Raw genomic sequence first — 12,912 nt, forward strand, 5'->3', positions numbered from 1 at the left:
GAGGGAGTGAGTGCACCATGATACCTCAGTCCAGCTCATCTTTGAGGCAAGAGAGCTGGGGCTTTGTATTCACCTATGGACGAGTCACTGGGTGCAAGTGGCTTCCGGGGAGCAGGTATGATCTAGACATGTCAATTCCCCAGTGTTTTGCTTTTTTTTTTTAATCTGAGTAAATGGTGATGGGTCTCTTTGGGGAAGGACCAGGCATGTCATTATCACACATCCTTCCCATGGTGACATAGGGTCATTTTTCGTGGGTACCCGGCCTCTCTTTTAGTCAATGGGGTTCAGATTCAACTTTCTAGAATCACTAACTGAAATATAAGCTGAAGATAAGATTTTTTTATGGAGTACTTTGCCTCAGAAATGTATATATTATTTTTAAGAACTCAGATTTTTTTTCAGAGCAATCTCAACATAGAGAATGAAAACTGATGATCTTACATTCAGCACAAGAATTTTTTTTATATGTTTAATCCCAGAAAAAGAAGTCTATGCATTACATGTACATGCCTATTAAAGTCTGTGTGTCTGTATATGTGTCTGTGTGTGTGTGTTTCAATTTTTCCCTGATGAAAAATAGTGTTTCTTTATGGAATCCCTGTTAAATTCCAGCTTTCGTTACATAAAACAAATTTCATTTGTTTTTTGCTCACTTCTTTTCCCCCATCATCGTTCTAGACCCCAATTTCTATTTGAGTCAACAGTGAGCATGTGCACAATGTATCACTCAACAGACATCACTGTCCTGAAATAGACACCCCTAGCTTTTGCCAGTACTGTCCATGGAAGTTATGACAATAATGCAAGGACAACCAGAATCATAGATGATGAATGATGAATTACAAATGTAATTTAAATTATGTAAGAAGAGGAGGGGGGAGAGGGAAGATGGCGGTGTAGGAGGACGCTGGGCTCACCGCGCGTCCTGCTGATCACTTAGATTCCACCTACACCTGCCTAAATAACCCAGAAAACCGCCAGAGGATTAGCAGAACGGAGTCGCCGGAGCCAAGCGCAGACGAGAGGCCCACAGAAGAGGGTAGGAAGGGCGGCGAGGCGGTGCGCGCTCCATGGACTGGCGGGAGGGAGCCGGGGCAGAGGGGCGGCTCGCCGGCCAAGCAGAGCCCCCGAGTCTGGCTTGCAAAAAGCGGAGGGGCCTGACGGACTGTGTTCCGACAGCAAGCGCGACTTAGCGTCTGGGAGGTCATAAGTTAACAGCTCTGCTCGGAAAGCGGGAAGGCTGGAGGACAAAGGGAAGGAAAGCTGCTGAGCCCCTGGACGACAGAGGTCAGTTTGGTGGGGAACAAAGGCGCTCGCCAGCGCCATCTCCCCCGCCCATCCCCCAGCCAAAATCCCTAAGAGCACCAGTTCCTGCCAGGGAACTTGCTCGCTCTGCGCAAACACCCAACTCTGCGCTTCTGCGGAGCCAAACCTCCAGCAGCGGATCTGACTCCCTCCTGCTGCCACAGGGCCCCTCCTGAAGTGGATCACCTAAGGAGAAGCAAGCTAAGCCTGCCCCTCCTGCCCCCGTGCACCTTGCCTACCCACCCCAGCTAAGACGCCAGATCCCCAGCATCACAAGCCTGGCAGTGTGCAAGTAGCCCAGACAGGCCACCCCACCCCACAGTGAATCCCGCCCCTAGGAGAGGGGAAGAGAAGGCACACACCAGTCTGACTGTGGCCCCAGCGGTGGGCTGGGGGCAGACATCAGGTCTGACTGCGGCTCCGCCCACCAACTCCAGTTATACACCACAGCACAGGGGAAGTGCCCTGCAGGTCCTCACCACGCCAGGGACTATCCAAAATGACCAAGCGGAAGAATTCCCCTCAGAAGAATCTCCAGGAAATAACAACAGCTAATGAGCTGATCAAAAAGGATTTAAATAATATAACAGAAAGTGAATTTAGAATAATAGTCATAAAATTAATCGCTGGGCTTGAAAACAGTATAGCTGACAGCAGAGAATCTCTTGCTACAGAGATCAAGGGACTAAGGAACAGTCACGAGGAGCTGAAAAACGCTTTAAATGAAATGCATAACAAAATGGAAACCACCACGGCTCGGATTGAAGAGGCAGAGGAGAGAATAGGTGAACTAGAAGATAAAGTTATGGAAAAAGAGGAAGCTGAGAAAAAGAGAGATAAAAAAATCCAGGAGTATGAGCGGAAAATTAGAGAACTAAGTGATACACTAAAAAGAAATAATATACACATAATTGGTATCCCAGAGGAGGAAGAGAGAGGGAAAGGTGCTGAAGGGGTACTTGAAGAAATAATAGCTGAGAACTTCCCTGAACTGGGGAAGGAAAAAGGCATTGAAATCCAAGAGGCACAGAGAACTCCCTTCAGACGTAACTTGAATCGATCTTCTGCACGACATATCATAGTGAAACTGGCAAAATACAAGGATAAAGAGAAAATTCTGAAAGCAGCAAGGGGTAAACGTGCCCTCACATATAAAGGGAGACCTATAAGACTCGTGACTGATCTCTCTTTTGAAACTTGGCAGGCCAGAAAGAATTGGCACGAGATTTTCAGTGTGCTAGACAGAAAAAATATGCAGCCGAGAATCCTTTATCCAGCCAGTCTGTCATTTAGAATAGAAGGAGAGATAAAGGTCTTTCCAAACAAACAAAAACTGAAGGAATTTGTCACCACTAAACCAGCCCTACAAGAAATCCTAAGGGGGACCCTGTGAGACAAAGTACCAGAGACATCACTACAAGCATAAAACATAAAGACATCACAATGACTCTAAACCCATATCTTTCTATAATAACACTGAATGTAAATGGATTAAATGCGCCAACCAAAAGACATAGGGTATCAGAATGGATAAAAAAACAAGACCCATCTATTTGCTGTCTACAAGAGACTCATTTTAGACCTGAGGACACCTTTAGATTGAGAGTGAGGGGATGGAGAACTATTTATCATGCGACTGGAAGCCAAAAGAAAGCTGGAGTAGCCATACTTCTATCAGACAAACTAGACTTTAAATTAAAGGCTGTAACAAGAGATGAAGAAGGACATTATATAATAGTGACAGGGTCTATCCATCAGGAAGAGCTAACAATTATAAATGTCTATGCGCCGAATACCAGAGCGCCCAAATATATAAAACAATTACTCATAAACATAAGCAACCTTATTGAGAAGAATGTGGTAATTGCAGGGGACTTTAACACCCCACTTACAGAAATGGATAGATCATCTAGACACACGATCAATAAAGAAACAAGGGCCCTGAATGAGACATTGGATCAGATGGACTTGACAGATATATTTAGAACTCTGCATCCCAAAGCAACAGAATATACTTTCTTCTCGAGTGCACATGGAACATTCTCCAAGATAGATCATATACTGGGTCACAAAACAGCCCTTCATAAGTTTACAAGAATTGAAATCATACCATGCATACTTTCAGACCACAATGCTATGAAGCTTGAAATCAACCACAGAAAAAAGTCTGGAAAACCTCCAAAAACATGGAGGTTAAAGAACACCCTACTAAGGAATGAGTGGGTCAACCAGGAAATTAGAGAAGAAATTAAAAAATATATGGAAACAAACGAAATTGAAAATACAACAATCCAAACGCTTTGGGACGCAGCGAAGGCAGTCCTGAGAGGAAAATACATTGCAATCCAGGCCTATCTCAAGAAACAAGAAAAATCCCAAATACAAAATCTAACAGCACACCTAAAGGAAATAGAAGCAGAACAGCAAAGGCAGCCTAAACCCAGCAGAAGAAGAGAAATAATAAAGATCAGAGCAGAAATAAACAATATAGAATCAAAAAAAACTGTAGAGCAGATCAACGAAACCAAGAGTTGGTTTTTTGAAAAAATAAACAAAATTGACAAACCTCTAGCCAGGCTTCTCAAAAAGAAAAGGGAGATGACCCAAATAGATAAAATCATGAATGAAAATGGAATTATTACAACCAATCCCTCAGAGATACAAACAATTATCAGGGAATACTATGAAAAATTATATGCCAACAAATTGGACAACCTGGAAGAAATGGACAAATTCCTGAACACCCACACTCTTCCAAAACTCAATCAGGAGGAAATAGAAAGCTTGAACAGACCCATAACCAGCGAAGAAATTGAATCGGTTATCAAAAATCTCCCAACAAATAAGAGTCCAGGACCAGATGGCTTCCCAGGGGAGTTCTACCAGACGTTTATAGCAGAGATAATACCTATCCTTCTCAAGCTATTCCAAGAAATAGAAAGGGAAGGAAAACTTCCAGACTCATTCTATGAAGCCAGTATTACTTTGATTCCTAAACCAGACAGAGACCCAGTAAAAAAAGAGAACTACAGGCCAATATCCCTGATGAATATGGATGCAAAAATTCTCAATAAGATACTAGCAAATCGAATTCAACAGCATATAAAAAGAATTATTCACCATGATCACGTGGGATTCATTCCTGGGATGCAGGGCTGGTTCAACATTCGCAAATCAATCAACGTGATACATCACATTAACAAAAAAAAAGAGAAAAAACATATGATCCTGTCAATCGATGCAGAAAAGGCCTTTGACAAAATCCAGCACCCTTTCTTTAAATTTTTTTTTTTCAACGTTTTTTATTTATTTTTGGGACAGAGAGAGACAGAGCATGAACGGGGGAGGGGCAGAGAGAGAGGGAGACACAGAGTCGGAAACAGGCTCCAGGCTCTGAGCCATCAGCCCAGAGCCCGACGCGGGGCTCGAACTCACGGACCGCGAGATCGTGACCTGGCTGAAGTCGGACGCTTAACCGACTGCGCCACCCAGGCGCCCCTCCACCACCCTTTCTTAATAAAAACCCTTGAGAAAGTCGGGATACAAGGAACATACTTAAAGATCATAAAAGCCATTTATGAAAAGCCCACAGCTAACATCATCCTCAACGGGGAAAAACTGAGAGCTTTTTCCCTGAGATCAGGAACACGACAGGGATGCCCACTCTCACCGCTGTTGTTTAACATAGTGCTGGAAGTTCTAGCATCAGCAATCAGACAACAAAAGGAAATCAAAGGCATCAAAATTGGCAAAGATGAAGTCAAGCTTTCGCTTTTTGCAGATGACATGATATTATACATGGAAAATCCGATAGACTCCACCAAAAGTCTGCCAGAACTGATACATGAATTCAGCAAAGTTGCAGGATACAAAATCAATGTACAGAAATCAGTTGCATTCTTATACACTAACAACGAAGCAACAGAAAGACAAATAAAGAAACTGATCCCATTCACAATTGCACCAAGAAGCATAAAATACCTAGGAATAAATCTAACCAAAGATGTAAAGGATCTGTATGCTGAAAACTATAGAAAGCTTATGAAGGTAATTGAAGAAGATTTAAAGAAATGGAAAGACATTCCCTGCTCATGGATTGGAAGAATAAATATTGTCAAAATGTCAATACTACCCAAAGCTATCTACACATTCAATGCAATCCCAATCAAAATTGCACCAGCATTCTTCTCGAAACTAGAACAAGCAATCCTAAAATTCATATGGAACCACAAAAGGCCCCGAATAGCCAAAGTAATTTGGAAGAAGAAGACCAAAGCAGGAGGCATCACAATCCCAGACTTTAGCCTCTACTACAAAGCTGTCATCATCAAGACAGCATGGTATTGGCAGAAAAACAGACACATAGACCAATGGAATAGAATAGAAACCCCAGAACTAGACCCACAAACGTATGGCCAACTCATCTTTGACAAAGCAGGAAAGAACATCCAATGGAAAAAAGACAGTCTCTTTAACAAATGGTGCTGGGAGAACTGGACAGCAACATGCAGAAGGTTGAAACTAGACCACTTTCTCACACCATTCACAAAAATAAACTCAAAATGGATAAAGGACCTGAATGTGAGACAGGAAACCATCAAAACCTTAGAGGAGAAAGGAGGAAAAGACCTCTCTGACCTCAGCCGTAGCAATCTCTTACTCGACACATCCCCAAAGGCAAGGGAATTAAAAGCAAAAGTGAATTACTGGGACCTTATGAAGATAAAAAGCTTCTGCACAGCAAAGGAAACAACCAACAAAACTAAAAGGCAACCAACGGAATGGGAAAAGATATTTGCAAATGACATATCGGACAAAGGGCTAGTCTCCAAAATCTATAAAGAGCTCACCAAACTCCACACCCGAAAAGCAAATAACCCAGTGAAGAAATGGGCAGAAAACATGAATAGACACTTCTCTAAAGAAGACATCCGGATGGCCAACAGGCACATGAAAAGATGTTCAGCGTCGCTCCTTATCAGGGAAATACAAATCAAAACCACACTCAGGTATCACCTCACGCCAGTCAGAGTGGCCAAAATGAACAAATCAGGAGACTATAGATGCTGGAGAGGATGTGGAGAAACGGGAACCCTCTTGCACTGTTGGTGGGAATGCAAATTGGTGCAGCCGCTCTGGAAAGCAGTGTGGAGGTTCCTCAGAAAATTAAAAATAGACCTACCCTATGACCCAGCAATAGCACTGCTAGGAATTTATCCAAGGGACACAGGAGTACTGATGCATAGGGGCACTTGTACCCCAATGTTCATAGCAGCACTCTCATCAATAGCCAAATTATGGAAAGAGCCTAAATGTCCATCAACTGATGAATGGATAAAGAAATTGTGGTTTATATACACAATGGAATACTACGTGGCAATGAGAAAAAATGAAATATGGCCTTTTGTAGCAACGTGGATGGAACTGGAGAGTGTGATGCTAAGTGAAATAAGCCATACAGAGAAAGACAGATACCATATGGTTTCACTCTTATGTGGATCCTGAGAAACTTAACAGGAACCCATGGGGGAGGGGAAGGAAAAAAAAAAAAAAAAGAGGTGAGAGTGGGAGAGAGCCAAAGCATAAGAGACTGTTGAGAACTGAGAGCAAACTAAGGGTTGATGGGGGGTGGGAGGGAGGAGAGGGTGGGTGATGGGTATTGAGGAGGGCACCTTTTGGGATGAGCACTGGGTGTTGTATGGAAACCAATTTGACAATAAATTTCATATATAAATAAAAAAAATAAATAAATAAATAAATAAATAAATTATGTAAGAAGATTACTACATTAAATACAACAGGCCCAGTTAAATTTAACTTTCAGATCAACTACACACACACACACACACACACACACACACACACACACACATATATACACTTGTATATCAACTATATATATCTATATTATATATATAACTATACATTATATATATAATATATATATTATATATATATATTAGTGTAAGTATGCCCTATGCAATATTTGAGACATACACTAAAAATCACTTGTTTTTTATTAATATTAATTCAAATTTACTGGACATCTTGTATTTGTTTTGCAAACTCTGATACACCTACTATATATAATCAGTAGACATAATTCTTCCACATTTCTTACTTTTACTTCTGCCCTTTAATTTTATCTGTCATTGAAATCCATTTTGCCTTTCCTGCTTGAAGAGAAGTATTAGGATCACAGAAAATACTGAAGATAACAGACAAGGGGGCACATCTGGTTTTACCATTTATATCATAGAAAAGTTGGAACCAAACTGTCTTCTCATCTTAACACTCAAGTTTGTTCAGAAGTTTAAACATTCTTGGCAGAACTTTTCTTTTGAATAACCATCACACACAGATATACAATACCAGGTTTTTTCTGATCTGCTCTCATGGTATATCATAAAATGAATCATCTCAAATGCTAACATCTCAACCTTTACATAATGCACAATTTTTACTACATTATCCCAAAGTGCTAAGACTTAGAATAATTGTTGATGACTGCTCTTATGTCTTTGTGTCATCTGGTCAGTTCTGGTACCCAGGCCAGACTCAGTCAAGCTTGGCTGCACTTCTCTGGGCAGCTGCTATCAGCAGGCTGTTCAGTGAGGGAGTGGTTGTGCTAGGAAGTGTCACTTGTCTGGGAGCAGGTAGGCTGTTGGCAGAGTGGAAGTAATGGAGACTTCTGTCTCCTGTCACCCATTAGACTAGCTCAGAATTGGCAGGGGTCCAAGAGAGACTCAGGCAAGGCTCTGTGAGGCATAGAGTCAAAACTACCTTTTCTTCTGCATTCTATTAGCCAACACATGTAAAAACCAGACAGAGGGGAAAATGGATTTAATTTTCTGCTGGGAAGAGCTGCAAAAGACATGGATAATGGAAGGTCTAGAGAACTAGATTTATATTTCTAATCAATCTCCCCATCTTTAAATACAATGATGAACATGCAGACATTTTATGGGGGAGAAAAGAGCTTTCTCAGTGAAAAAAACCATGGATTGACTTATATCCTGCCACAAGTTTCTTATTCTGGTACCTGGTCCAGAATAGTTACCTGTCACTGTCACATCAACATCTGAACAACCTCTTATTCAAAACTAAAAAGTTCTAAACCACCTTTGTTAAGTAGGTTATCCTTCATGGCTTCATGCAATTCAGAGCTTGTTGTGTTTATTGATAATATAGCTGAAAGATAAACTTCTTCCTTCACACCACCACCATATTCAGTTGAACATTTACCAAAAGGGCTACTATTATGTTTACATTATCTGTGCTTTCATCAGGAAAAATTGAGAACTATGTCACTAGCGGTACTTGTCATATTGGTGGCACTTCAGTATACTTCTTGCTTCATATTCACCCAGCACTTCCAAGGACTATATCAATACTATTTTTCACAAGTATCACCTTGTAGCCTAACCTCCTAAAGTTCAGCTTTATTAGAAGACAGCAAAGGACTAATGTTTATATGTGTAATATTAAACATCTGATACTATTGTCTTTAAATTCCATATTTTCTCTAATTTTTTTGTTGTTTGACAAATTCTTCATTTCCTGTGTGAAACCACCTAAATGTGTTTTTTTCATATTTACACATTTTCTTTCTTTTTGTTTATTTTTTTGTTTATTTTTTCCCCTCAAAATTTCAATGTAATTTATTGTCAAGTTAGCCAACATACAGTGTATACAGTGTGCTCTTGGCTTCAGTAGATTTCCATGATTCATTACTTACATACAACACCCAGTGCTCATCCCAACAAGTGCCCTACTCAATGCCCATCACCCATTTCCCTTCTCCCCCGCCCTCCCGCCCATCAACCCTCAGTTTGTTCTTTGTATTTAAGAACATCTTATGGTTTCTCTCCCTCTATGTTTGAAACTAGTTTTCCCCTTCCATTCCCCCATGGTCTGCTGTTAAGTTTCTCAAATTACACATATGAGTGAAACATATGATATCTATCTTTCTCTGACTGGCTTATTTCACTTAGCATAATACCCTCCAGTTTCATCCATGTTGCTGCAAATGGCAAGATTCATTCTTTCTCATTGCCAAGTAGTATTCCATTGTTTATATAAACCACATCTTCTTTATTCATTCATCTGTTGATGGACATTGGGCTCTTTCCATAATTTGGCTCTTGTTGAAAGTGCTGCTATGAACATTGGGGTACATGTGCACCTATGAATCAGCACTCCTGTATCCTTTGGATAAATCCCTAGTAATGCTATTGCTGAGTTGTCGGGTAATTCTATTTTTAGTTTTTTTGAGGAACCTCTGCACTGGTTTCCAGAGTGGCTGCACAAGTTTTCATTCCTACCAACACTGAAAGAGGGTCCCTGTTTCTCCACATACTAGTCAACATCTGATGTTTCCTAAGTTGTTAATTTTAGCCATTCTCACTGGTGTGAGGTGGTATCACAATGTGGTTTTGATTTGTATTTCCCTGATGATGAGTGATGTTGAGCATCATTTCATGTGCCTGTTGGCCATCTAGATATCTGCTTTGGAAAAATGTCTATTCATGTCTTCTGCCCATTTCCTCACTGGATTATTTGTTTTTTGGGTGTGGAGTTTGGTGAGTTATTTATAGATTTTGGATACTAACCCTTTATCCAATATGTCATTTGCAAATATCTTCTCCCATTCTGTACATTACCTTTTGGTTTTCTTGATTATTTCTTTTTCAGTTCAGAAGCTTTTTATCTTGATGAGGTCCCAATAGTTCATTTTTACTTTTATTTCCCTTGCCTTCAGAGATGTGTCGAGCAAGAAATTGTTGCAGCTGTGGTCAAAGAGGTTGTTGCCTGTTTTTTCCTCTAGGCTTTTGATGGTTTCCTGTCTCACATTTAGGTTTTTCATCATTTTGAGGGGTTTTTTTGTGTGTGTATGGTGTAATAAAGTGGTCTAGTTTCATTCTTCTGCATGCTGCTGTCCAATTCTCCCAGCACCATTTGCTAAAGAGAGTGAATTTTTTCCATTGGATACTCTCTCCTGCTTTGTCAAAGATTAGTTGGCCATACATTTGTGGGTCCAATTCTGAGTTCTCTATTCTATTCCACTGGTCTATGTGTCTGTCCTTGTGCCAAAACCATACTTTCTTGGTGATTACAGCTTTTTAGTAAAGGCTAAAGTCCTCTACTTTAGGACTGTGATGCCTCCTGTTTTGGTTTTCTTTTTCAACATTACTTTGGCTATTTGGGATCTTTTGTGTTTCCATACAAATTTCAGGGTTGTTTGTTCTATCTCTGAGAAGAATATCAGTGCAGTTTTTATTAGGATTGTATGTAGATTGCTTTGGGTAGTATTGGCATTTTTACAATATTTATTCTTCCAATCCATGAACATGGAATGTTTTTCCATTTCTTTGTGTCTTCTTCAATTTCTTCCATAAGTTTCCTATAATTTTCATAATACAGATCTTTTACATCTCTGGTTAGGTTTATTCTTAGGTGTCTTATGGTTCTTGGTACAACTATAAATGGGATAGAAACCACTTACATTTTGAATGTGTCTTAGCTTCACTAGTCAGTGTATCTCTACAAATAAGACACCAGGGGTTTCCTCTCTCACTTTCAACCACAGCCATAAAAGCAAATTCAGATTGCACAACATTATGAAGTGAATTGTACTCTGTAAAATGGTTACTTTTATGTTAGGTGAATTTCACCTCAATTAAAAAAAAAAAAAAAACTTTTAAAAAATCACAAATTCAGTACAAGATAAATAGTACTCCTGAGTAATTTGAGGGCAAACCTATTTGGTCTTCATTTTCTCAGATCACTACCATTGTCACTAGTTGGTTTGCAATGTGTGTCTTTTCTTTTTTTTATTAAAAAAAACTTTAATGTTTATTTTTGAGAGAGAGAAAAAGAGTGTGAGTCAGGGAGGGGCAGAGAGAGAGAAAGAGTGAGGGAGATGCAGAATCCGAAGCAGGCTCCAGACTCTTGAGCTGTCAGCATAGAGCCAGACATGGGGCTTGAAACTGTGAGATCATGACCTGAGCCAAAGTCGGACGCTTAACTGACTGAGACACACAGGCACCCACAATGTGTGTCTTTTCTTTTATTTTTTTATTTTTTTTTTATTTTTTTTTTCAACGTTTTATTTATTTTTGGGACAGAGAGAGACAGAGCATGAACAGGGGAGGGGCAGAGAGAGAGGGAGACACAGAATCGGAAACAGGCTCCAGGCTCTGAGCCATCAGCCCAGAGCCTGACGCGGGGCTCGAACTCACGGACCGCGAGATCGTGACCTGGCTGAAGTCGGATGCTTAACCGACTGCGCCACCCAGGCGCCCCAATGTGTGTCTTTTCTTAAGAAATAATCCAATAAAATTTTTTCCACTTTCAGTAAATTAGGATTAAAAATAAGTAATATGAATTTCACTTAGTTATGTTAACACTAGCTTGATTTTAAATTACAATGATTGTGGTTAATGTTTTGGCAGATTCAAGAGGGAAGTATAGGTATCAGCTGCTCAGGTCTCCGTGACCCTGAAGATGCAGGAAGGAGTACCTGACCTTCAAGGTGTCCCATGCAACACTAAATGAATGCCTTCAGACTTCTCCAAAAACACTGAGACACAAGCCATGTCACCATGGTTGTGGCTGAGCTGGAGAAGATCTTAAGCAGCTGCCCAGGTGAGGAATCCGTGGTCAGCCTTCTGGATGGCACAGTGGAAAAGCTGAGCATCCCCAAGGCAGGTGGTGGAGTCCATCCAAGTGAAGGAGGAGAGTACCAAGCTGTGCAAGCACAGAATCTAGCACCTTAAGGAGCATAGCAGCAACCAGCCCCTGGCAGCCAACATGAGGAAGAGAAAGCACATGGACCATACAATGGCGGGGCACCTGTTTTGCTGCGGCTACATCTCAGTGAATTAGCACACCAGAGTGGCATAGAGAGCTGGTTGGACCCAGCCAAGGTGGCTGATGCTGAGCCAGAAGTTCCAGTACAACTACCACCTGCACCAGATGGGGGACAATTCTGTGTTCACCATCACACCAACCTCTCAGCCATAAGGACACCACAATATTCCAAGGGGGACGGCAGCTTCAAGAGCCCCACTGGCCCATGTGCAGCCACTCTCTGAACAAGCAGGCATAGCCCCTGCCCCTGGCCCACTGCGCCAACTCCCACCTGCTCTGCAGACCTCAGACATCTCAATGATGGAGAACAACCGGCCCCCGAGGCTGCCCAACGACTATAGCTACAACCCTTTGCTGTCTGTCCACCAAGAACCAAAGAAGTGTTGCACTTCTCACAATCCAAGAAAGGGTACATCATGTAGGCATCCCACACACACCTCCGTGCCCCATGCCCTCGCACTCCAGCCTGATCTGCCTACCTGTGTTTCTGTTTCTTGTGACCCAAGATCAGTGAGCGATGGTAACTATTCCTAGAAAGAGAGGAGTCAGATCAAGAGCACATCTGTGCTTGGAGATATGTTTCCACTGGTAGAATTCTGAATCACTCGTGAGCTACTTGATGCCTTCCCTTTCAGAGAGAGACTTTCCTGCCTGGGAGCTTCCACCACTTCAGAAACAAAAGTCAGTTATTTCCTGCACCCCTGACCCTTGTGTCCTCCTTCTGTCGGCCCC

At 41.3% G+C, this 12,912-nt stretch overlaps 1 pseudogene; it reads left to right on the top strand.

Annotated features, from left to right (window-relative positions):
• The first annotated feature begins 75 nt into the window (after positions 1-75).
• Positions 76-12,602, top strand: LOC112855502 (E3 ubiquitin-protein transferase MAEA-like; annotated as a pseudogene).
• Positions 12,603-12,912: the final 310 nt, after the last annotated feature.

This window comes from Puma concolor, chromosome B3, assembly GCF_028749965.1.
Source record: "Puma concolor isolate L17-30 chromosome B3, mPumCon1.1.hap2, whole genome shotgun sequence".
NCBI classification, from domain to species: Eukaryota; Metazoa; Chordata; class Mammalia; order Carnivora; family Felidae; genus Puma; species Puma concolor.